At 36.2% G+C, this 26954-nt stretch overlaps 1 long non-coding RNA gene across 3 annotated transcripts in view; it reads right to left on the reverse strand.

Annotated features, from left to right (window-relative positions):
• Positions 1-4353: 4353 nt before the first annotated feature.
• The window catches only part of LOC125753391 (uncharacterized), a 111979-nt gene continuing 89378 nt past the window's right edge, over positions 4354-26954 (reverse strand). Inside the window, exon 5 of one of the 3 annotated variants that reach the window (XR_007405092.1) lies at positions 4354-8439. This is a non-coding gene — a long non-coding RNA (uncharacterized LOC125753391). Of the gene's footprint in view, positions 8440-11623; positions 15401-17869; positions 17973-26954 lie in introns of those variants that run through there. The other 2 variants (XR_007405093.1, XR_007405094.1) reach the window with 2 other exon arrangements.

A 26954-nucleotide genomic window follows, 5' to 3' on the forward strand; every position in this document is an offset into this window, starting at 1 on the left:
ATTCACCTCATAAGGTTTACTTCAGTCTCCCTCTACCATCTTCTGAATTATCATCCTTTTATGACAAGTTTTTCATGATACTTAATTAGGCAACACTTTGCCATCTGAATTATATGTATTATCTATTTTCTCTTCATATTTTTCCCCAGGATAATGCCATGGATCATCCAAGGTAGATGAGAAAAGTTGTGATAAGGGACACTGGGGTGGGTCAGTGGTTGAGTATCTGCCTTTGACTCAGGTTGTAATCCTGGGGTCCTGGGATCAAGTCTCACATCAGGTTCCTCTTCGGGAGCCCACTTCTCCCTCTGCCTATGTCTCTGCCTCTCTCTGTGTGTCTCTCATGAATAAAATAAATAAAATCTTTTTTTAAAAAAGAAAAAAAAAGTCACGATAAAATAATACTGTGAAGCCTTGCCCATTGTGTTCTTTCCCAAACTTGATTCATACTTCACGACCCTCACCAAATGAGCTGCAAGACTTTTTTTTTTTTTTTTTAAGAACCCTGGGTGGCTCAGCAGTTTAGCACCACCTTCAGCCCAGGGCATGATCCTGGAGACCTGTGATCAAGTCCCACGTCAGGCTCGCTGCATTTTTTTTTTTTTTTTTTTTTTTAGAAAACACAGATTTAATGAGACAGTGGCTGCGGCATCATTACAGCTGGATGTGCCTTGCTTCTCTTCTGTGAAGTGCTGACCATGCAAACTGGTTCTTTGGTGGGTTCTTGTACCAGGCTGTGGACTCCAAGACCCACACATGATTTTGTTTAAAGACTATCATTTGGAAAGGGTAGGTGGAGATATTGGGGAGGAGGAAATGGGAGTAGTTGAAAAGGGAGCTCTTTGTCCAGCAGACACCAGCATATTAACACTATCTGTGGACACAGTGATTATAACTGGAATAATGTGATGTTCATTACACAGTAAATTCAGGAATGGCCAATATCCTTATGACAGAAATGTAATGCAGTGGTGAGAAATGTGCAGATCTGGAGATGTAGGTAAAGGGCATTTGGCCCTTAAGCCCCTCTTCAGCCCTGAAGAGGATGGGGAAGCAGGGTGAGGACCTGTCATTGACACAATGTCAATGGAGTGCTTGTTCTCACTGTTACCCCAAGGCAGATGAGAACACACAGCAAGAGGCCTTTCTGATGGTGCAGAGAAGTGGGGAGGAGGTGACACTGTCTTTATCCACCTCTCTCATTGGCCAGCAAGCTAAGCTGACCTTTCTGCTGGCTGAGACCTCACCTCTTGGGCTTCCCGGTCGAAGGTGATGGATATCCAAATGGCTATGATCCACTACCACCACCTTTGTGTATCAACCATGCACATCAACAGCCAAGCACAGTCTGGGAAAGAGGGCACAAGAGACTGGAAAGCCACATCCTGAAGCATCCTCTTCCCACAGGCCTCCCCCTCAATGGCAGGGTCTCTAAAGCACAAAGCATCTCTGCGAATACCGAGGCTGACCGTAGTTCCCCCAGTGAAGAGCTGTGGGTGCTCTTCCTCTGTCCGGGGATTCCATTAGTCAGCTGGTGTACAGAACCTTCCTTCATGTGGAGCCTGACGGGGGACTTGATCCCAGGTCTCCAAGATCATGCCCTGGGCTGAAGGTGGTGCTAAACCGCTGAGCCACCCGGGGTTCCTGACAGAACTATTTGTTACTCTCAAGAAGTTCTCAAGAATTCGTGGAAAGAGAAAGTGACAGTTATCACTGCCCATGGTGATAAGAAAGGTGTAGTTCTCAGTGGAGGCATCAGTGATCATTGGACTGGAGAGCAGCCGGGGAAGTGAACAGCCTTGTGGGTACTGGCAACAATGATTCACTGTACCCAAGATCAAGACTATACAACGCATAGCTGAGCAAATGACTGTGTGGTACACATAATGGTGCCAGTAACCAGAATCCTCTCCTAAATCACTCCCCATACACCAACCCATGTGGCCAGTGCTACAAAATTTCATGAACATTCTAGAATTTAGAAGCCACCTCAAGAAGATGGTGAGGAGATGATAAACTGAGAAGAATCCTTAAACTTTCCCCTCCTGGAATCTTTCTACTCAGGCCAGAATAAGGCACTGTTTTTATCTCTAATCTCAGAACTTTTTTTCCAGTTTTCTTGAAAAATAACTGATATACATCACTGTATAAGTTTAAGGGCAGCAGCATTGGTGGTTTGATTTATATATATTATAAAATGATTACTACAATGGGTTCAGCTAATACCCATCTTTTCCTGTGGATACAATAAAAAGAAAGAAAAATATTTTCTTCTTGTGGTAAGAACTGTTAGGATTTTCTCTCTTAACTTTCCTATATATCACAGAGCAGTGTGAGCTGTAGTCATCATGTTATATATGACCTTTCTGCAATTTGATGGGATATAAATTGGTGCAATCACTATAGAAAACAGTATGGAGATTCCTCAAAAAATTAAAATGAAAACTACCATATGATCCAGTAATGCCACTTCTGGAAATATATCCAAAGGAAACAAGAACACTAATTCAAAAATATGTCTGCACCATCATATTTGTAGCAGCATAATTTATAATAACCAAGACATGGAAACAACCTAAGTGTCCCTCAACAGGTGAGTGGTTAAAGAAGTTGTGGTATATTGTGGAATTCAATAATAAAGGAATATTATTCAGCCATAAAAACATGAGTGGACCTTGAAGGCATTATCCTAAGGAAAATAAGTCAAAAAGAAAGACAAATACTGTATGATCTCACTTATATGTGGAATCTAAAAAACAAAAATAAAACCTCACAGAAAAGTGATCAAACCTGTGGTTACCAGAGATGGAGGATAGGGTGAGTAGGAATTGGAGGACACTGTTCAAAAAGTATAAACTTCAGGACACCTGGGAGGCTATCAGTCAAGCATCCAACTCTTGATTTTGGCTCAGGTCAGATCTCAGGGTCCTGGGATTGGGTCCTGAGCGCAGCGTGGGGTCTGCTTGAGATTCTCTCTCTCTCTCTCTCTCTCTCTCTCTCTGACTCTCCCCCTGCTCTAATAAATAAATAAATCTTTAAAAAGTACAAACTTCTAGTTATAAGATAAATAAGTACTAGAGATGTATCTCAGAACTTTGAATCTATTTTCTTTTTACTATCTGACACATTTAAATGCATTTGCAGGGATGCCTGGGTGGTTTGGCCAGTTAAGCATCTGACTTCAGCTCAGGTCAGATTTCAGGGTCTTGGAATCAAGCCCTGCTTTGAACCCCATCTTGGGCTCCACACTTGCAAGGAGTCTTCTTGTCCCTCTCCCCCTCCTTGCATTCCTCTCCCTGCTCATGCTCTCCCAAATAAATAAATATTTTTAAAATAAATAAATTAATGAATGAATGCATTTGCAAACTAAGAAAGTCACTATTTCCTTTGAACCAAAGAGCAGTATTTTATTTGTATCCTTATTAATATTCCTAGTTCCAGTCCACTACCTATGCACTGTCAAAATGTTGACCACATATATCTACTGCTCCATCTTTGCCAGCGCCCTGTGACCTTTGGGTCGGGGAAATATAATTAAAAACAAAATCTCCTCCCAACCCAGGAAACTTCTCCATGAAGGCAGTAGAGAAAGAAAATAGTTTATTATTAAATAATCATTAAACCAGAATGTGATATGCATCAGAAGCAATCTACTAAAGACAATGCCAAGACAGAAAGAAATCTCTCCCTCTTCTGGAGACAATCATATACAACTCATTATACACATATTCTCAAGATAAACATGATATAATCCTCAAGAAGAAGGACTTCACAGAACCATTTGTCACACACAGTTCATCCTAAATTCACCAAGTTACTGGGGTGACCATCTATGTTAGCAGATTGACTTTATTCAGAAGAAAGACAAATTCTTATCTATACAATAGGAAACATTTTGTAACGTGGGGTGAGGTATGTGCTGCCAAAGTTAGGCTCCTACCATCCCACAGAAACTGAGAAACAGGGTTATGATGTTTGATGGTTACCTTCCAAAGAGATGTCTCCCAGATCCTTAAGAAAGACATTCTTGGGTCATACAGCTGGAAAGAGCCTTATTAATTATTAAGCTTTTAGTAAAATTCATGTATATTTCAAAAAGACAGAGAGGCGCCTGGGTTGCTTGGTCAATTAGGTATCTAACCCTTGATTTTGGCTTAGGTCGTGATATTGAGGTTGTGGAATCGAGCCCTGCATCATGCTCTGAGCTCATTGCACAGTCTGCTTCTGATTTTCTCTCCCACCCTCCCCCTCCTACATGAACAGAAAATCTAAAAAAAAAAAAGAGAGAGAGAGAAAGAACTCACTAGTTTTCTAAACTAAATGCTCTAAGAAAAGGGGAGGTAAAGTCTCTTTGCTTATTTTCAACAGGGAGAATTAAGTCTCTTAATTTCTATTTGCTCTTTCAATTAGATAAAGTCATTAATTGCTTTAGGCTTTTGTTTCTAGATTTATAAAAGGCTAACTTGTATTTTATACTCTCTAACATACATTTTATCTCTAGAGTCCATATAATTATCTTTTTTCAACTTGATGTCATCCAAAAATTTGATTAAGTTGCCTTCTACATTTATCTAAATAAATCATTAAGAATAAAGAACCCCTTGACGTTCTGGTCTGATGCTTACAGCTACGCTGTGTTCTCTTATTGAACATAAACCATCTCACAAAATAGCAACATCAGACAAGGTCACTCAAAAAGTATGATAAAGAGAGACAAATCAAGGTCACTGTGTAAGCCACAAAATATGAAACTTCCTCCCCCTTGGCTAATACAGGTCACTGCTTTTTTTTTTTTTTTTAATCAATTATGGCTTTATCCTATGTTCTTTTTATAGATAAGATTAAGGGACCCAATCACAGAATTATCCCTATTTCCTGATAACATCTAAAGCCCCATTTTCCTAGGCCCTCTCCAAAATCATTCCACCAAAACTCAAATCCTGTAATAGAATGCCCCAGAATAACATTTTCCTGCAATGACAATGAATAACAAACCCATCTTTTTCAGCTACAAGTATGTTGCTAGTGTTCTTTGGCAGGAAGAATTGACATCATTGATTTAAAATGAATGTGGAACAGGACAAAAACAGGACAAGGGCAGAGCCTGTGAAACAATACTGGAGCCTTCGATGAATATTGTCATTGATCCCTTTAATCAATAACTTTGGCCATGGTAATTAACCCAATACATATCCATCTGACTATATAATTATTCCTTTTATCTCTTTTTTATTTTCTCCACAGGGATATCATGAGACTTTTTCACATTAGCTTGTCAGTCCATTTATGCAATATCTATGACACTGTCCTGATATTTTTTTCACTTTTGATTTATGTGTGTGTGTTTATCGTATATGTCTTCTAATTTGCAGGGGAAGGTAATCAAAGTTGTTTGGTTTGCCAGTGTTCATTAAACTCATGTCACTACTTACTGCCTCACTTTATGATCTTCAACATGGCATCTCTCCCTGGTTTGACTACTGTATTCTTATCTAAAGTAAGAAGTTTCTTACTTAAGTTTCTAACTTCTGAGTTTCTATTTTTGTCTCCTCCATTTCAGCTTCAATTCTCTTATTAATATATTTGTGCTGTTCTTTCAATTTGATGTTGTTGCTATTTTTTTAAGATTTTATTTATTTATTTGACAGAGAATAAGAGGACAAGTCGGAGTGACAAGCAGGCAGAGAGAGATCACAGGACCCTGGGATCATGACCTGAGCTGGAGGCAGCTGCTTAACCTGCTGAGCCACCCAGCACCCTGTTGCTTTTTTTTTTTTTTTTTTTAATAAAATGGCTTGTGGGTTTCTCCTTTCTGTCATGTTAAGTCTGCAGTATCTATTATAATCAGTGTAGCTAACAGAATCCCTAGTATATATAATGTTCTGACTAATACAAAGAAAGCCTAATAATTAACCCAGTAACTTAATTTTTTTTTTTTTTTTTTTTTTTTACAGAAATGAACTCACTAGATGCTTAAGAATTAGCTAGGTCTAAAACTAACTAGGAAAGGATCAAAATGGTACATAAATGTTCAATGGAAGTGGCAAATATGGGAAACAATGACCATCCCTAGGAGTAGGGAAACAAAGGGGAAAGTCGACATTATTACAGCCTAGAGACTAGGAGAAGGGGTAAGTGAAGCTGAGACTCAAACTTCTGTGGGTTGTGTGCTAGCAGGCTGGTACTGGTGTCTTTGAGGGGCGGTCTACAAGGGATAGAAAAACTGCAAACTGGATCAGATGCTGTACTTAAAAGGAGCTGTCTCTGGCTGGGATGAAAAGCATTGCTGGCAAGACACTCACAGGAATGGGAAATAACTACAACCCCACAGAAAGGACAATATCCTTTCTCCTTCCTCCAGTCTTGTGTGTTCTTTTTGGCATCCCCATTGCCAGAGAGCAGCTGGCCGAGAAGAAATGTGGTTTGCGGAGTCCCAACCCCAGAATCACAAGCTGAGTCTATAGGCTGGATTTGAAACTTAGATAATAGCTTAATGGCTGGCACACTCTATCAACATTCATGCCAGGCTTTTTATTTGACTTGCCTTTGGTTAAAGATCTCCCTTTTTCTTCTTTACACGTCCTATCACTCATAATGAGTTTTTTAAGTAGCTTTGTCTAATGCCCAAATCTATTTGGCTTTTTCCAATCAGGTTAATGATTTCTAAAGTTACATGGTCACTCTTTTCCCCATGTTCCTTTGGCTCCCTTTTGACCAACAAGCTTTCCTGGTAGGCCATAATTAAACACAGAAGGATACTTTCTTTCACTGTTCCTCTGCTTTCTGAAATGCATTACCATAAATTTCCACAGAGTGACCTATGCACTCATAAATCTGTTTATCTCCTCCTGAGTCCACTTCCATGAACATATATCTTACAGCCTTAATGGTACAGAACTTTTGAATATGTACAGAATGTGTTAATGAAAACTCTGACTAGCTTCTAGTAAGGTCTTTCCTTAGCAATAAATAAAAAATCCCCTGATCCTATCTCTTCACGAAAAATAAATTTTCTTCTTTATATTCAGCCATTTTCTTGTCTTAGTTTCCTTGTATTAAAGCCCTCTACTTTTTCTTTTCTCTCAAAGTTTAATAATTAAATATCCAATCTTTTGATTTTTTATGGTATGTTCCCCACCTCTAAATCATAATACATTTATTTTGCTCCTAATTCACTTCCTGTGTTGCCTCTGTCTTGTATTTTATCTTCTCTGCTTAGGTTCTACCTACACTACTTCTATTATTCCTATTGTGCTGGTCTTTTCTTCAATTAAATCTCCAGAGGCTCTCTACTTCATTTTCTTCCCCTGGGGACTTGAGACAAAGCCTCTTCTTCAGAACTTAACATTCTGTGTCCTCTCCTCAGCAAGAAGGCTCCGGACCCTGCTGTATTCCTGTTGCTCCTCCCCTGTGGTCACTTGTTTTCTTCAATTTCTTGTTTCTTTAGCATCCTCATCCCCTCACCACTGCATGGGCCCTTTCTCCCATTCACCCCTTTTATTTCTTTATCATCATGTGGTTTGCAACAATTTGAGAAACAGAACATAACACACAGCATGACACTGACTTGCCTCTCCTTACACATAAAATGTTTCCTCCTCTTACCAGTCATTACACACAACCATTTTAGTACTTGACACATATAACTCATCTTTGGCTTTCACATATCCTGGCTTTAATTTTTTTTTTTTTCAAAAAGAAATAAAAAGTTCCTGGCAGTTGGAGCACTTGACCTTCCCCTTTCCATAACTACTACACAAATGAGTTGCCTAGTACTAATCTAAGCTGGTTTACCATATACTAGGATTGCTAAAATACTACAGTATTAGAGATAAAAGTTTTAAAAAATTGCATTATGCAAGAAAATGGAGTCAGCCCACAGTTCTCAGATAACATTTTATTGTGACACAGCCAAAAATAAATCAAATGTCTCCGATCAAATGCCAACGCCCTCATTCTCCAAGATCTGAATTTCTATCTCTATCATACTAGATTATAAAGCCATTTGGTTTGAATTAATAATTAGAGTACTTGGCATTTTCCAAAAGCCTTTCAAATATTTGATTAGTATAGTACTCTTTAAACCAGACAGAAAAAATATATATACTATTACTATGGTACAGATGAAAAAAAAAAAAACTGGAAAAATGTTCAGTGATATTCAAGGTTTCAAAGAAGTGGCAAAACTAAGATCTAAATTTAGCTTTTCTAAGATATTACCTACTAAGGGAGTTTTAGCATTCTCACATCATATCTTCCTAGCAAGATTCCAACACAATTTGAGAAACAACATGAAAAAAAAATCTCCCATTAGACATTGTTATAAAATTCATGAATTCTTCTGGAAAGTTATTTGGCAATGGATATCAAATATCATAAATGTTTCTTAGTCTTCAACCTAATTATTCTACTTCCACAAATCCATTTTGAGAGAATAATCTGAAATACAAAAATGATTCATGAATAAATATATCCATTGAAGAGTTATTTATACCCAGAATTAAACTACAGCTAAAAATGGTAGAAGGTTAAATAAATACAGTAAATCCACAAGGTGAAATTATGAACAGCTGTTAAACTAAGTCCCATTATGAGTTTATACTACCATGAAAAATTATTATTCTGGGGCACCTGAGTGGCTTGGTGGTTGAGCATCTACCTTTGGCTTGGTCATGATCCCATGGTCCTGAGATCAAGTTCCACATTGGGCTCCCCACAGGGAGCCTGCTCCTCCCTCTATGTCTCTGCCTCTCTCTGTGTCTCTCATGAATAAATAGATAAAATCTTTATAAAAAATTATTCTATGACTGCTAATTGAATAGGATTCCAATTTATGGATAAATTATGAGTACACATATCACATATCCTCACAATATATTTTTTCACTTACGTACATTTTTTAATGATTTTTATTTTTGAGGTATCTAGGTGGCTCAGTCAGTTAAGTATCTGACTTCAGCTCAGGTCATAATCTCAGGACCCTGGGTTCAAATCCCAGGTCAGGCTCCCTGCTTAGTGAGGAGTTGCTTGTCCCTCTGCCATTCCTCCCGTTCATGCTTGCTCTCTCGCTCTCTCTCAAATAAGTAAATAATCTTTAAAAATTTTATTTTTAAGTAATCTCTACATCCAAGATGGGGTGTAAACTCACAGCCCCAAGGTTAAGAGCTGCATGCTCTACCAACTGAGCCAGCTAGGTGCCCCTCAATTGTGTACATTTAAAGTAATTTTTAAATTTTGTTTTCTGAAAATATATAATTAAATTAATGTTGCTGGCATAATCAATGGCATTTTTTTACACTAAAGGAAAAAATACATTTTAAAATTCATGAAAAAACTCCAGAATAAAAGTAAAAAAATATTAAAAGTTGAGGATAGTGGAACTGTGGATAATTTTCTTTTACTTGACGGTAATTCTCCCCAAACCTATAATTTAGTAAATAATAACAACACAGACCCTCCCTGAGAAGTCTCCCTGTTGTCTATTTTCTCACATAAACCAAATATCTTTTCTCTTAAAGATCTTATTTATCAAGAAAGAGTGTGTGTGTGCATGAACACATGTGGGGGAGGGAACAGAGGGTGAGGGAGAGGGGAAAGGAAGGGAATCTTAAGCAGACTTCCTGCTAAGTGTGGAGCCCAGATGTGGGGCTCATCTCATAGTCTGAGATCATGACCTGAGTTGAAACCAAGTTAGATGGTTAACCAACTGAGCCACCCAGGCACCCCCACAAATATCTTTTTTTATCATTGACTTTCATTCTAACATCCTTTATTAATGTAGCTATCACTGAAACATTTTAGACCAATAATATTTTATTCCTTTTTATTTTCTTATTTCCCCCAATTTTTCCTCCCATTTTTTTCAATTTAAATTCCTACTTTTTGTTTTGTGTTGTTTTTGTAAGCTTCCCAAGGCTGCAATAAAACCTTTGTTCTATGTGTCCCCTTCTGCCTCTGCTTTGTTCATAAAAACCTTTGTTCTATGTGTCCCGTTCTGCCTCTGCTTCATGGAAACCATTCTCTGATCTGGTCTCTCTCAGGTCTCCCAAGTTATTGATTTATCATATGATCTCAAAAAGTGACACAGTAAACTCTCAAAATTGAGAATTTAGTAAATAATTAGTGCTAAACTAATCATTTAGTACCAGACTTCAATGTCTGGCATCCCATGAAACCAAAGCACCAGGAGTCTGCTTTCATGAGGATATTAGAAGTCTCCCTGGAAGAAGTATACATTAGTGAACAAAAGATCTTGCTTGCTTAGGTCTATGCATAATAGTGAAGACCAAACTATTAGAAATCATGTATCCTACACTCTAGTACTCTTTTGTAAGAATACTAGTAATAATAAAATTAGTTTCTCTTTTTTACAGACTCATACACAAGGCTTTTCTGAGTAAGAAAAAAGGTGTTTCTGGGACACCAGGGTGGCTCAGTGGTTAGGCGTCTGCCTTTGGCTCGGGGCATGATCCCCAGATCTGGGATCGAGTCCCACATCAGGCTTCCTGGTTGGAGCCTGCTTCTCCCTCTGCCTATGTCTCCATTTCTCTCTCTCTGTGAATGAATAAATAAATCTTAAAAAAAAAAAAAAGAAAAAAAAAAGTGTTTCCTACACTACATATATATAACTTTGTGTGAGCGGAAAGGAGAGCTCTTACCTAGGATGTTATCCTAAGGCTTGGTAACTAGCCAAACCTCTCATTAAACTAAGTTAAACGACCAAAGTTAGACCCAAAGCTAGAGCACAACTTCCATTACTATAAGACTGCTTGAGTAATGGTAACAAGTGACAACTGCTGACCACAATCTAAATATGAAGGTTAATCAAATATTACCAAAACCCAAACAACTACAAATAGGTAAATAGGTAGAATGCTCTAATCAGCTATGTTGTGCTATGTGAGTTCAATAATTAAAGAAATATTTTTAAATTTCTGCATAAGATGAATGATTTGAAATTAGTACTTCTTCACCCTCCAAAGAAACCCAATTTCTTAAGAAACTGGAATCTATCAACACCCACCAAGAACAGCATGCCACAGTGGTTAGTGGATTCACCCTGCAACTGGATTCAATTCCTTCTTGCTTCTGCTTCTTGGGCAAATTGCTTAACCACTCTGTTCCTCAATAGGTGTAATGGGACTAATAAAGGAACCTACCTCAAGGTATTACTATGCCAACTAACTAATTACAATGTGCTTGGAAAAATGCCTGTGAAGGGTACTGTACCATCCCAAAATCCTTATGCTCCTTGGCATAAGGATTATTTTTAAACTGTTTATTTTTAAGACAGCAGAGGAGAAGCTCTGAAAACATGGTAGAAGTTACCCTTTCCTAAGGAAGATTTACATTTAACAAAGGAAATCTCCTACTTCCATCTTTCTCTCTGTACCAGGAAGGGAACACCCTAAATCATAAGAAACCCTTAAAACTGGAGCAGGACTTAAATCTACATAACAGGGAAACCTGGGTGGCTCAGTGGTTAAGCACCTGCTTCAGCCCAGGGCATGATCCTGGAGTCCTGAGATCGAGTCTCACATCAGGCTCCCTGTATGGAGCCTGCTTCTCCCTCTGCCTGTATCTCTGCGCCTCTCTCTCTCTCTCTCTGTCTCTGCCTCTCATAAATAAATAAAATCTTAAAAAAAAATCTACATAACAAACTTACTCTTACGTACTGTGCTTTTCCTGATGACCTCACTTAGCCCCCCCATCCCTCTAACATCTTTCTTTTGTCCTTAGCTGAAGATGATATTTAAGGTGGTGATTTGGGCCATTTCAGTTTTCCTGTTTCCCCTGGGGATATTCCATGTATACATGAGGTATGTACGTTCTTAAACTTCTGTTTGTTTTCTGCTTGTTAATCTGTCTTTTATTACAAGAACGTCTCAGCCAAGATCCTAGAACAGTAGAGGAAAAATTATTTTTCCTCCCTTATACCTCGCACATAATGAGTACCAAATAAGTTTTGCTAACTAAAGAAAGAAAGAAAGCTTGAAAGAAGGTCAATGTTTTGTTCTAAATAGTTTGTTCCACTGGTTGAGGCCCTCATCCACAGGGGTCTGGGCCCTGCAGTGGATTTGTATTATTGGTATAGTCTGTGACCAAATATGGCAAGATGACTATTATAATGGTCAGTTTTAAGTGTTAATTTGGCTTGGCTATAGTAACCAGTTTTAGGAAAGCAAAAATAGTTTCCCCTTTATCCTACTTCTCAGCTGGGAACTCTGCAACAAAAGACAGATTAACAACAGAAAAACAAATGGATGTTTATTAATAGATCTACTTCATGTATATATGGAAGATACTGAGAGAGGGGGCCTTAACTCAGGTTTATAAACCATCTTCAGCTGAAGACAAGGAGAGAATAAAATAGTTATGGGGGTATAGGGGAAGCTAGTTATGGATAGGTGACTATGAAATGCATGGTAAACAAAAGTAAGGTTTGTTATGCATATATATGCATTTCCTATTGATTTTCTTTCTCTGGTAGTATCCTGACTAATTAGTTGTCAAAAGGCTAACTCAAAGAAACCATTTTTTTTTGGACCCAAAATCCTTTGCTAGAAGAGTAGAAAATGTATCAACTCAGAGGTAACTATGCCACACCACTGAAAGATTACAAGGACCTAATCTAAAAGTTTGTGGAGTTAATGATAAACCATCTTTATGCAGATACACATCACTGCCCTTGGACAACTTATAGCTATAAATGAATTCATAATCATCAATCAACAACTCAGAGAAAACTATTACAGGTGCCATCCATGGGGTGACAGCTGATTGAGCTTCCTATGAGCAGAGAGGTAAACTGGAGGTGAAGGATGAAAGGGGTCAGAAGTAAACCAGCACTGTTGAACTTCTCAAACCTGGTAAGTCACCTGAATTATACTCTTTAGGAGAAAGTAATCAAGCTGACATGCTTCTGTAAACTTCTAGGAATTAAAATAACAAAATACACATCTAAGACACAGAAGTAAATTGAGAAACAATCAACATTTCAGTTTTATCTCTACCCTTAAAAGGAGAACCCAGCAAGTAAGGTCCTAGTCAGTGGAGTGAAGTCCCTATCCTGGTATAGACTAGCCTAAAGTCATTTTAAAGTCACTTGTCTCTAAATTACTTCTTCTAGGTGTGAGAATTGGCCATGGGTTAAAATTATCTTACAAAGAATTTTCCAAGTATAAACAATACCCACCAAAAATAAAATTATTGTGGGATAATACTGTGATCAGGAGATTATAGGGGAAAAAACACTATAGAACAGAAGAGAATTCAAGCAAATAACAACTAATTCTTATGACTCGCATATTTTTCAATTGCAGGTCTTTTTAAGTCTGCTAAATTTCATACTATAAATCATTTTATATTTATCATTTCAACTTTTACAACAAATCCAATGTTGTCCAATATAAGGGAAATAAATTATCTGATAAAAGTTATGATAATTCAAATTTTTCCTATTCTGAATATTATTCTATCATTTTGAAGAATGTTTATAAAAGTAAAATCACCAATAATGCTGACTTTTTCTTTACAGAAAATGCAGACTCTTTCCCACCAGAAAAACAAACAGAAAACTACCTTGCTTAAATGGAAGAGGGGGAAAAAAGAAAAACACCCTTCATTAGGTTGAAAACCCCTACTTTATGTCACAAAAAAAAGAAAATAAAATCTGAAATTGAAATCAAAGGAAAGGTATTTGTAGAAACCTTGAGCCTTTAAAATATTCAGATTCCAAATGAATTAGACTACTTTAAAAGAAAGAATGTAAGATCTAAGTCATGAATAAGACAGAAGCCAAAATATCACCTCATATAAAATAGGCCACCTGAATTAGTATATTCCCAGAGACTAAATCTGAAAGAAAAAAAAAGAAAAGACAAAGACATGATGCCAGCTACAAAAAAAAAAGTCTGGAAGAAAGTTACATTTTTGCAGGTTTTATGGAAACCCAAAAAGGGCAATTTGTATGCTTTATAAAGTATGCATAACCAAAAGTTACTTTCACAAGTATGAAATGAAATAGGTTTCTACAAATCCCAAGCATTTTCTGTCCTAAAATGAAAAAATAAATGAAATTTTTTATCACTGTGAGCTATAGTTTGTCTTGCTGTGTTTTGTTTGTAATAAAGCATTATGCAAGAGATCCTATATTTTAGAATAGTCTCTGAATAATAAGTGAAGGTTGAATTTATAGCTGAAAATATACAACAGTAGACAAAATTTTTTGATTGATTTCGGTTTGTTTTAATGAAGAACCAAACTTCATTCCTTTGACAAAGAAATCTAATAATTTAATTTATCTCAAAATGTCAAAGGTTTAGAATTGCCATGTGATTCATGGATTATCTCATCTTGTCAGTGACCTAATAGGTGCTCTAACTCAGAGGGTAAGCTAATTGTAAAATGTCACTTTCACTTGTTCCTAGTCTCTCTGTGGTCAGAATCTTGCATCAGGAACCTATGTTTGGGAATCCTGGGTGGCGCAGCGGTTTGGCGCCTGCCTTTGGCCCAGGGCGCGATCCTGGAGACCCAGGATCGAATCCCACTTCGGGCTCCCGGTGCATGGAGCCTACTTCTCCCTCTGCCTATGTCTCTGCCTCTCTCTCTCTCTCTTTCTCTCTCTCTCTCTCTGTGACTATCATAAATAAATTTAAAAAAAAAAAAAAGGAACCTATGTTTAACCAAGTAAATCTGTTTCATGACTCTTTGATTCAGTGTCATTAGTTTGGTGCTCTGATCTATTTTGGCCCCTTCATATTTTTTTTAGATGCAACATGAAATTATGATTAATATATCTTATTATATGTTTAATAAAACAGCATGATAAGGTATTAAGGTTAGAGAGTTAACTTCTATCTGGAGCCTTCCTAAAAACTATGGTCATTTTTATTGTTCCTTCTATAGTGCCAAAAATACCATCTATTCTCCTCTACCAGGCATTGCCTGTGATGTGTGTCTTTCTCTGAGAGCTCTTATCATCCCTAATGTTCCTCACCTGCCAGAAAGTAACATTCTTTATCACTTCTAAGGAATAAAGTCCATAAATACTAGAGTAGTGATAAAGGAAATTTGCGTATAGGGACCCACAAAATGGGAGATGCCTCAGTGGCCTGGCCCACGCCACAAATCTAAACTAAGTCAGCCCACACTTACAGGAACATCTGGCTGTCTAGGAAACCTAACATACACCAATTACAATTTTCCAATTCAGCTTTAGCTAGTTCACCTTACCCCAGGAAACAGGACCTGTTAATCTTACCAGGAGATCCCGAAGTTCTAGCCAATTATGCCGTTTCCAAGTTGTTGTTGTTTCCAATGCTCCATAAAACCTGCTCTCACCCCAAATCCTACACTGCTTGTAAGGCACGGTACTCCTCTAAACCATGGATTGTATTCCCTTGAATAAAAGACATCGAACTCATTACTAAATTATATTTTTTGTCATTTGGCAGTAGTTATCAGACCAGTTGTCTGGAAGGACTTTGAGGCACTGTTTCCAAAAGTGAAAAACAGTCCTCTTTCTTATCATAGTCTTATTGTACTTAATTTAACGATATTTTAAAATATTTTAAAATATTTTAAAATAATGATATTTTAAAAATATTTTCTTGTGGCAAAATATATATAACATGACACTCTAACCATCTTTGGGTGTACAATTCAGTGCCATTACTTATAACCACCATGTGGTAAAACCATCAGCACTACCTATTTCCAAAACATTTTCATCATCCAAAACAAAAACTATACCCACTAAGCAATAACTTCCCATTTCACTTTCCCCACAGCCCCTGATAACTTCTAAGCTCCTTTCTGTGAGGAGTTTATTTTTAAATGTGACATTTCTAAGATAGTCCTGCTTATAAATTTTGGTTTATCCAATTAAATTCTGATGGAGAAAAAGAAGAGATTTTAACTGAACCTATTCAAATAACTACATTGCCACAAAAAAAGTATTTTTTTATAATATTTCACCATTCACATAGTTTTGAAGATAAAGCTAATCAACATAAAATCACTAGTTTCTATGCCCTATAACCATTCTTAAGTTCTGATGATGACCATTTGATTATAAACTATATTAAAAATCTTCCATAGGATCTTTCTTTTTCAAATTCTGAAACATTAGTTGGGGCCAGACACCTTTCAAAGAGACTTTTATTTCAATTTACACATGTGGCCCATTAAATGAAGGATTATAAATAAGCCAAGGAAAAAGAAAATTGTTTTGGAGATCCCTGGGTGGCTCAGCGGTTTTGCGCCTGCCTTTGGCCGAGGGCGTGATCCTGGAGTCCCGGGAATAAGTCCCACATCAGGCTCCCTGCATGGAGCCTGCTTCTCCCTCTGCCTGTGTCCCTGTATCTCTCTGTGTGTGTGTGTCTCTCATGAATAAGTAGATAAAATCTTAAAAAAAAAAAAAGAAAATTATTTTATAATATGCCCATTAGAAAATACAACATTAATATAATTAAATTTCCTTTATACCAGTTATACTCAATCTTACATAATTAATTCTTTATAGCCAGGACTTGGCTTAATAGCCTGCTTTCACAGAGTCATCTGATTCTAAAGGTCTCTTGGATTTCCTAATCTAGTCCCTGATAGAGACTAACAAGTGTCTGTTCATGGTGATGACATCAGCTGATACCTGAAAACCTATACCTTGAGAGTAGAAAAGTCAGTATCAATGAGATCAGAAGAGATCAGTCATCATGTCAAAATCTAAAGACAAAAATGATTGTAGTCTTGAAAAAACCTATAGGCAGACTGTCAATGTTTTGAAATAAAAATAGCAGAATGTCACACTAATTACAAGGATGTGAGCTTTTTCAGAGGAGAAGTTCTGATCTTGACTTTAAAAATGTTTCATAAGTATGACAAGTCAGCACAAAAGCACGTAAAGTTACCAAATCCTCAAATGAAGATGTTCTCAAACATAACTAAGACCAGACTAAAATCATACCCATAATCACATTACAAAGAGGTTGAGCCAAACACTGGGGATTTCTCCAGGTCCTATAAGCATGTAATACACACAAAATAAGAACAGTTCCAGTTATCATCTGCTGGTACAGCATATTCACATGGTCCCTAAAACAAAACTAATCCAGAAATGCATGAAGCAGAAATAAACCAGAAACAGACTGAGAGAGAACAAAAGCTCTATTACCATACATTAAAATCATATCTTAGAGACCAAATAAGAAGCCTAGGCACCAGATGACCATAAGGTGCATCTACTGAACAACTTATTTTGCTCAATTTCATTGGATAAATCTTTATGAGTCAGATACTTGAGAATAATAAAAGACAAACAACCAATCAAACAAATAAACAAGCAAGCAAGGAAACTCATTTAGGTCAATCAGTGAGTGAAGATTTTCTTACTTGCAATAAGGCATTATTAAAGTCAGATCAGCTTTCAGAACAAGTAGCTTCCTGGAATAAGGAGTAAAGCCTGTATTGTGGATCAAATTCTTATATCCTAGTTGACAGCTCTGACTGGCTGGCATTTGGGTCATTGTTGACAAAACAGAAGTTATCACACAAGAAAAAAAGACAACATATTTCAGGATGCAGTTTTCAAAATCATGGATAGTAAGATCCAAATAAGTCAAAGAAAAGGAAAAATAAAGTAAATTTTTAAAAAGACAAATATATATGCATATGTTATATATATGTAATATACGCATATATAATAAAATGTGAATATATACTCTGTGCATGTGCATGTAGACATTTTTCAATTCGGTAAAAATATAAAACAAAATCTAAGCTAAAATATATTAGATTAAGTTTACTATAAAAAAACCACAACTCTTTCTAGTTTTTCTAGCATGAAAATACATACCAAGCATGAGAACTGTATCTTGATTTTGGAGATAAGTACATGTTTTTCCATGGTTGTTTCCAATTCTTCCATTCAGGTGTTGCACAAAGTTGCTCTGGCTCTGAATGGAACCTGAATTCTAAGACCAGACTGAATTAATCTAGCTTCCTAATCACTACAGGAAAATTAATATTAATGCTCACTTTTGCTTTAACAGTACATCTACTACATTACTCACTTTCTTCTAAAAATGTAACAGAAGACAAAAAAAAAAAATGTAACAGAAGACAAACACATTTCTAAATACGAACTTGCCAAGCACGGATTTTTTTAAATAGCTTATTCTTCTAAGAATAGATAAACCCTATTAACACAGACTATCCAAAGGGATAGCCATCAAAAAATATTTACAAATACACAAGTTTTCACTTAGAAGACATTTAGTGAGTACCTATTTTGTGCTGGCCGTTATGCCAAACAGCCCTGATGTGCAACTATGAATCTATGAACATTGTCCTTGAGTAGCTTCCTCATAGTGAAGAACACTAATATACACAAGAACAACCAAATCACACAGAAAGTGCCATAATGAAGTATAAATAAAATGCTATGCACATTCAGAATGATGAACTGTATCAGCCTTATAAATTTGGAGATAAATTTATAAGGTGTTGAAGAGTAGGAAGCATATTGCCATTCAAGAATGAGAAGTATTCCAAGGAGAATCTTGAAAAAACTGAAATGAGCTAAATATTTCCTCATAAAAAAATACTTCCAGTGTATCCACTCCTGTCCACAGCCACTGCCAGGGGTCTAATCTAGGTCACCATCCTTTTCACTGGGACTTTTGGGACTCTCACTAACTTATCTCCATCATCCAGTCTTGCCTCCTCCATCCCCCTACCATGAATCCTCCACTCAGTAGAAATATTTATATTTTTTAGCATAAGTTGGATCTTGTCACTAGTGCTTAAAGTTTATCATTTTCCACTGCATGAAAAGGAAATCCAAACTCACTTATCAGAGCCTAGATATTTTGCCCATGCTTCCCACTTCAAGCTCCACACTACTACTTAGCTGTGATATATTTGTACATATATTATCTTTAAACTCTTTCCCCTTACCAACTTGCTTGTGAAACAATATTTTTAGATGCTCACATACATTTCAAAACCAGAATCTATTCTGAATAATATTTTTGAAATTGGTCAATTGTCTGGCACTTTCTTTGTTATACTATTAGAAACATACAATTTCAGAGAAAAGGTGTGTGATTTATAACTATATGGGAATAACTATTTGTTTACTAGATGTGCTTCTGAAAAATTGAAATAAATAATATTTTTTAACTTGGAACCATATTTGAATTCTAAAAGGAGTCCTGAACTCATGGACTAAATAATTCAGACAGACCTTTTCAGTGAGGATAACTAGAAACACCATTTTAAAAAATTATAGGCATACGCTTGTAGGAAATGAAGAGCTAACAAGGCCATGCAGAATTACTGGGCCAAGATTTGGGAGACAATGAAAATCCACAGATGTGAGTTAGGCATTTGAGACCACTTTCCTCTAAAATATTGATTATTCCAGTGGCAATGGGGCAATAGGGAGGCTGAAAGTTTGAGCAGGAGACTCTCTATGCCTCCCTTTCCTTTCTGAAACTCAGAGGGGACAAAGGAGACAAATGTGAATCTAAAGCAGGCAAGAGGTTTCTAAACTCTGATGCATAGCTAGGAGCTGAAAAGTTGTGTAATAGGTGTCTACCGGGTGCCTCACAGGGACTGCATCCCACCTTTGAGTTATTCACTTATTAAAATTGGATTAAAGAGACAGCCCTGGGTTGTCTAAAAACTAAAGATGTCAGGCCAAAGCAAACAAAAGACAGGTCTGAAAAAGGAGAACACCATTCTACATCTCAATTTATTTCTATGAACAATTTTTCAAATGCAATGCCTGACATCCAGTACAAAATAATGAGGCTTATGAAAAGAAGGGATACCTTGATTGAGAACCATCAAAAGTAACAAAAGCTAGAAACAGATCTGTTTTCTGGAAATGGAAGAAAAGTACCAAAATATATTAGCTTTGGTAATAAAGGATAAATGTTGCAATTTCTAGGATAATAAGTAAAGAAATAATAAAAGCATATACAGTTGATCCTTGAACAACACAGGCTTGAATTGCATAGGTCTGCTTATATGTGGATTTCTGTCAATATACATATTGGGAAAATGTGGGGACATTTGTGACAATTTGAAAAAATTTGTAGATGAACTACATAGCCTAGAAATACAAAAGAGAAAGAAAGAAAGAAAGAAAGAAAGAAAGAAAGAAAGAAAGAAAGAAAGAGAAAAAAGAAAAGAAAAGAAAGAAAGGAAGGAAGGAAGGAAGGAAGGAAGGAAGGAAGGGAGGGAGGGAGGGAGGGAGGGAAAGAGAGAGAGAGAGAGAGAGAGAGAAAGAAAGAAAGAAAGAAAGAAAGAAAGAAAGAAAGAAAGAAAGAAAGAAAGAAAAGGTAGATATTATTGTAAGAATATAGTATATAATAAATACAACCTACAAAAAATGTGTTGACTCTGTTACTGGCAAGGCTTCTGCTCAATGATAGACTACTAGTAAAGTTTTGGGGCAGCCAAAAGTTACAGGTTTTTTACTGAACAAGGATTGTTCAGTGATGTTATTGTTCAGCCCCTGTGTTGTTCAGGGTCAACTGTAGAAATCCCAAAGTTAGTAAAGGCAAAAAATTAGGATGAAAAGAAGAGAGGACAGAAAAGGGACGCCTAGTGGCTCAGCGGTTGAGCACCTGCCTTTGGCTCAGGTCGTGATCCTGGGGTCCTGGGATCAAGTCCTGCATTAGGCTCCCCACAGGAAGCCTGCTTCTCCCTCTACCTATGTCTCTGCCTCTCTCTGTGTGTCTCTCATGAATAAATAATTTAAAAAAAAAAGAGAGAGAGAAGAAAGAAAACATCAAACAAAACAAAAAGCAAACAACAGTCTAAGATATTTAAAATAAAATATATTGGAAACAACAATTAATGTTCCAATCCATCTAAAAAACAAAGCTTGTTAAGATCAATACAAGAGAGCATAGCAAGCTGGACAAAAGTGAGAGGTAGACCAGAGGGCCCAGGGTTAAAACGTGTGAGAAAATTACATCTTCTCTATGTCTCCCTTTCCTTTCTTTAAAATAGCAAATATCATACATAGAATTAATGACTCTAGGGACAGTTAGGTCATTATGTAAGGACCCTTATATAGTACCTAGCACACTGTAGTGCTTCACCCTCTTCTCCTGTAAGATAAACATATTACATAAGGCCAAGTTCTTTTATAATCAGATTTGCTTAGAGTGAAGTATACCCTTAATTTTAGAGTGACTTTACATTATTAGATCTACTTAGCTCTAAAGAGCAACAAAGCTATTATATTAATTGGGTCACTGAAGTACATGGCATGAAGCTTGATACATAATTAAAGTAACTAAATATGTCCTAATACACCCCTTTAAATGTTTTATTGATAGTGTTGGCTAAATGTGAGAAGTGTGATTTTGCTGTCTTTGTGGGTCATATTTCATTATATAAACATCTCAATTTTAATCAGTTATTATGTTAATATATTCCATTAACAGTGGATATTTATTTTCCACACCTAACAATCTACAATCTTGAAAACTAATTTAAATAGATCTTTTTATAGCAAGTCTGTGAAAACTGTGTATATTCATTAAATTAAAGATCACTTTGTGTGCCAGCACAACCAAATTGTATTTTGAAATGATGCAGGATAAACAGCAGATGTGTCCAATATATATTTTTCTTCAGTTGCTAAGGCAACATTGTTCAGTCTTTAAAAGAGTGAGATGGTGCAGAAACAAAACCAGAAAATAATTCCTTTGGGCATTTGTTTCAGTAAAAAGGTACCCTTCACATTTGTCATTGCAACATAGCCAGTATGGTTCTAATGTCTCCTGTGCATAACATTCTATCTAGTATTATATTATCTGTGCTAGACATTATAAGTTGTATTATCTGTCAGTATAACATGTTCTTCTGTTGGCACAATTCTGAAGAGCTCTCCATATATTTCCACTTCTAATTCATTGTTTATTAACTTGTCCCAAAGGAGACAGGACAACGGTTTCGGCATTTCTCAAGAAGGTGGAGTAATTACAATGGTGACCAAGATAAAAATTGAGAATTGTAGGCTAGATTCCCAAATATAAGGAAGAACTAGTTTGGCAACAAGATGCCTATTACCTCATTCTTTTCCAATTCAGGAAATCTCTTTTCTTCTATCCATTCCTGATTACTGCCCACCTTGTTAATATGTATTTACTCTCTCTCATTCACACAAGTTCAAGTAGTATCTTTTTTTTTTAACTCCTCTTGGACCAAACAAGTGGAGGGTTCTACCAGTTATATATATAATAACATGAAAATTACCATTTGGTCATTATTTCTTTTTTTGCTGGTGGGATCATATGAGATAAAAAGAAACACGGGACCTCATCAGAGCAGGAAAGTTCTAGGAACCAGTGTGTGGCTACAAGTTCTCTGACTAAAATATTAGCACTACTTGAGGAGAGTTTATAAGGAGAAAACCATCTACTTTAAGCAGTTACAGAGCTAGGAAGGGTCAATTGACAGAAAAGCAGAGAAGCTAGCTGTAATTCCAGAAAGAAGGCTATTGGCTAACCCATTTAGTCTCATTTCTTGAATGTCCTTAGGTCATTTTAATATTTAATAAGTGATATGTTAGAACTATAACATGCAAAAATGGTAAGAATGAATTTTGAAATGGTATGAAGAATCAATATGCTTATACATATGAAGCACACTTAGGGTTAAATGTCCCAGAACATATTTTAGAAATAATTTTATCAAAAAAGAAAGAGAGCTTCTCACAAGAGGTGTTATTTTATGTGAGACTGTGATATTAATAGTTCTTTTCTGAGATACTTAAAACCTGAAATAAAACTGGAATATTATCTCAACTTGTACACATACTTAACTGTGTAAAGCCTATTTTGAAAATTTCATTATCATACTAAATGATCTCCTTTGCTCTTGGTGAGTAAAAAATATAAACTTTCAAAAATCTCTCCTGTGTGTAATGCTAACAGTTTTAGAAAGTGAATATTAAATTTCATTAGTAAGACATAAAAATGTTTGAATGTTGTGGCTCAAGCATCACATCTCTATGAGAATTTATAAACATCTTTTCTTAATCTGTTTCAAATTCAGAGACTGAAAAATTCACAGCATATTTTGAAGACTTTTGACTTAAAATGTCCAATAATGGGGGAAGAGAAATAATTTCTCTATTCATCGATTTGAGTTTTACAGATGGTTTCATGGGAGATTAAAGGTGGGACTTTACCAATAGCACGTCCCCAAATATTTGTGATTTCTTCTGAATAAATTATTATTTAAATATCTGACACAAAACAAGACATCTGGGAATAATGTGAATAAAGAATTATTATGGTAGTGCTAGCAAAGTTTAACTACTCGATAAACTATTTTGTAGGCTTAATTCCAATAGAAAAATAATTGATATTGACTAGAGACCAAGAAACACAAGAAGCCATTTCTTTGTAACAAATGAAAATAATCGGCAAAACATGAGAAAACATGATGAAAGCAGGACTTACATATCTATTTGTAGGATACTTAAAAAATTCCAATTATTGTGATTCACATGGAATAATTTTAAAAACTCTCAACCTCATCAATTTTGAAAAAAGTTCTATAAACCATAAAAGCAATTTTATACTTATTACTTTTTAAGCTATGTTGCCATTGCAACATAGCCTAAAGACTAAAGACTTGCTAGAAATATTTTAAAGTAGGGGTGGGGGAACACTTTGGGAGTTATTGCACCCAATTAAAACCCAAATTCCCACATATAAAGGAGGAAAAAAGTAAGGAAGAGGGTTAAATGAAGGCAAGGGCGTAAAAAGTGAATGGGATAAGAGAGAACATGGAAGAAAGAGCAATGGATAATGTGATCATGATTTTCTAGAACATGGCGCTGGCTGTAGTAGCCACTAGGTAACAGAGATAAACCTTCAGCAAATTTGATTTTTTTTAAAAAAGAAGAAATTAAATGAATAATGGCTGGTTTTGCTTGGACCCCATACATGGAGGGGCAAGGAGAGACCAAAGAAAAAGGCAGATCGCTCCAGATAAGTTAGTGACAGGTTTAATGAGCAAGGGCACTAACTGAACCCAGTTAAGGCCTCTATATAAACTTTTGAGATTCTGGAGGACAGATGTGGAGATTTACTTGTATTGCAGCCACTCATGGCTTCTCTTGGGTGGCTGCAATACAAGTAAATCTCCACATCTGCCCTCCAGAATCTCAAAAGTTTGTATAGACGCCTTAACTGGGTTCAGTCATGTATACCTTCCAGATGGTCTCAGCAATACATTGCTCTCTCAAGGCTGAAACGTTGAAAATGACTCCCAATATGGCAAGAGTGGGCAGACTGTACAGTCCAAAGACAGGGAAGGGCTTAGCAGCCTCCATGAATACAGCTCACAAGTCAACTGTTACTCACCATCCTCTGGATGACCTCCTTCAATAACAATTTAGGAACTATAAGGAGAACTATCTATATCCATAGATCTTTAAAAATATATATATAATTACCATCTATATCTTTACATGTAAATTTGAAGTTATATCTAAATTCAAAATTTTTAGAAAAATCAAAAATTAGTCTCATGAAGAATAAGCAATCTACTCACAATGGAAAAAAAAAAAAGACAGATAAACTCTCTCAAAACCACCCATGAAAATATAAGTTACTACTGTCAAGTTCTACTAAGCTTTCAGAAACAGATATATCCTATATAATGTAAGCTGTTCCAGACTAGAGAAGTATATGTGCCTTATGCTGAGTTCCAGAAGTGCTGTTAAGACTCAGAGCTAAAAAAAAAAAAAAAAAAAAAAAAAAAAAGACTCAAAGCTAACAAAAAGAGGTACCAAGGACCTTCTATTATAAATTGAGAAACCTTCAAGGAAATGGTATTTGTCACTATGATATGTGCCAGTGCATTAAGACCAAAAACAAAAACCAAAAAACACATAGGTAGAAAAAGTGGAAAGAAATAATATTTCCAATCTGTTACTCTATTTAACAAGTCTAAGAAAATAGTATTTCAAACAAAATAGAATTAATGTAATATTTCAATCAAGTAAGTAAATACAGAAAAAAAAAACATAAGATTGGTGAATTTCCTATGCAGTAAGAATCAATTTATAAATACATTACTAAAAAGGAATCCATTTAAAATAGCAACAATAATTTGTTCTAACTCTCTGAAGAAAGTCCATGGTATTTTGATAGGAATTGCATTAAACGTGTATATTGCCCTGGGTAACACTGACATTTTCACAATATTAATTCTGCCAATCCATGAGCATGGAATATTTTTCCATCTCTTTGTGTCTTTCTCAATTTCTTTCAGAAGTGTTCTAGTCTTTAGGGTATAGATCCTTTACCTCTTTGGTTAGGTTTATTCCTAGGTATCTTATGTTTTTGGGTGCAATTGTAAATGGGATTGACTCCTTAATTTCTCTTTCTTCAGTCTCATTGTTAGTGTATAGAAATGCCATTGACTTCTGGGCATTGATTTTGTATCCTGCCACGCTGCCAAATTGCTGTATGAGTTCTAGCAATCTTGGGGTGGAGTCTTTTGGGTTTTCTATGTAGAGTATCATGTCATCGGCAGGAAACCACAAATGTTGGAGACGATGCGGAGTAAAGGGAACCCTCTTACACTATTGGTGGGAATGTGAAATGGTGCAGCCACTCTGGAAAACTGTGTGGAGGTTCCTCAAAGAGTTAAAAATAGACCTGCCCTACGACCCAGCAATTGCGCTGCTGGGGATTTACCCCAAAGATTCAGATGCAATGAAACGCCAGGACACCTGCACCCCGATATTTCTAGCAGCAATGTCCACAACAGCCAAACTGTGGAAGGAGCCTCGGTGTCCATTAAAAGATGAATGGATAAAGAAGATGTGGTTTATGTATACAATGGAATATTACTCAGCCATTAGAAATGACAAATACCCACCATTTGCTTCGACGTGGATGATCTGGAGGGTATTATGCTGAGTGAAATAAGTCAATCGGAGAAGGACAGACATTATATGGTCTCATTCATTTGGGGAATATAAATAATAGTGAAAGGGAATAGAGGGGAAGGGAGAAGAAATAGGTAGGAAATATCAGAAAGGGAGACAGAACATGGAAGACTCCTAACTCTAGGAAACGAACTAGGGGTGGTGGAAGGGGAGGAGGGTGGGGGGTTGGGGTGACTGGGTGGTGGGCACTGAGGGGGGCACTTGACGGGATGAGCATTAGGTATTATTCTGTATGTTGGCAAATTGAACACCAATAGAAAATAAATTTATTATTTTAAAAAAGCTTAAAATTAAGAATTGAGTTGTAAATCACATAAAAAAATAAAATAAAATAGCAACAATATATTAAAAAAATTCATAGCAATACATCTAAGAAGAAAGATTCAATAAGAACACAAAACTCAGGGGGTGCGTGGGTGGCTCCCTTGATTAACCCTCTGCCTTCAGCTCAGGTCATGACCCAGGTTTCCAAATGGAGCTCTTTCAGGCTCCCTGCTCAGTAGGAGTCTGTTTCTTCCAGCCCCTACCCCTCACTTGTGTGTGTGCTAATGTGTGCTCCTATGTATGCTCTCTCTCTCCAATAAATAAATAAATAATTTTTTAAAAAGAATATAAAACTCAAATGAAGGATATTACAAAATAAATGGAGACACAGAATATGCTCTGGAAAAATATTCAACATTTTAAAGACATTAATTCTCCATGCAAACTCAATGAGAATCTGAACATTTTTTTAAACAAAACTTGGCAAATTAATTACCAATTTTACTCCAAGAAAACCAAATAGAAAAGCCAAGCCAAAAGTTTTGAAGAGAAAAATGAGAAAAGATTTGTTCTACTGAAATATAAAACAGGCTATAAAATAATAAGAGTTTAAACATATTTTGGTTTTGATGAGTATCAGACAAATATATCAATAGAGCAGACAGAAATATACTTGTCTGTTTATTTGAAGTTAAGA

The sequence above is a fragment of the Canis lupus genome, chromosome 23 (genome assembly GCF_003254725.2).
Source record: "Canis lupus dingo isolate Sandy chromosome 23, ASM325472v2, whole genome shotgun sequence".
NCBI classification, from domain to species: Eukaryota; Metazoa; Chordata; class Mammalia; order Carnivora; family Canidae; genus Canis; species Canis lupus.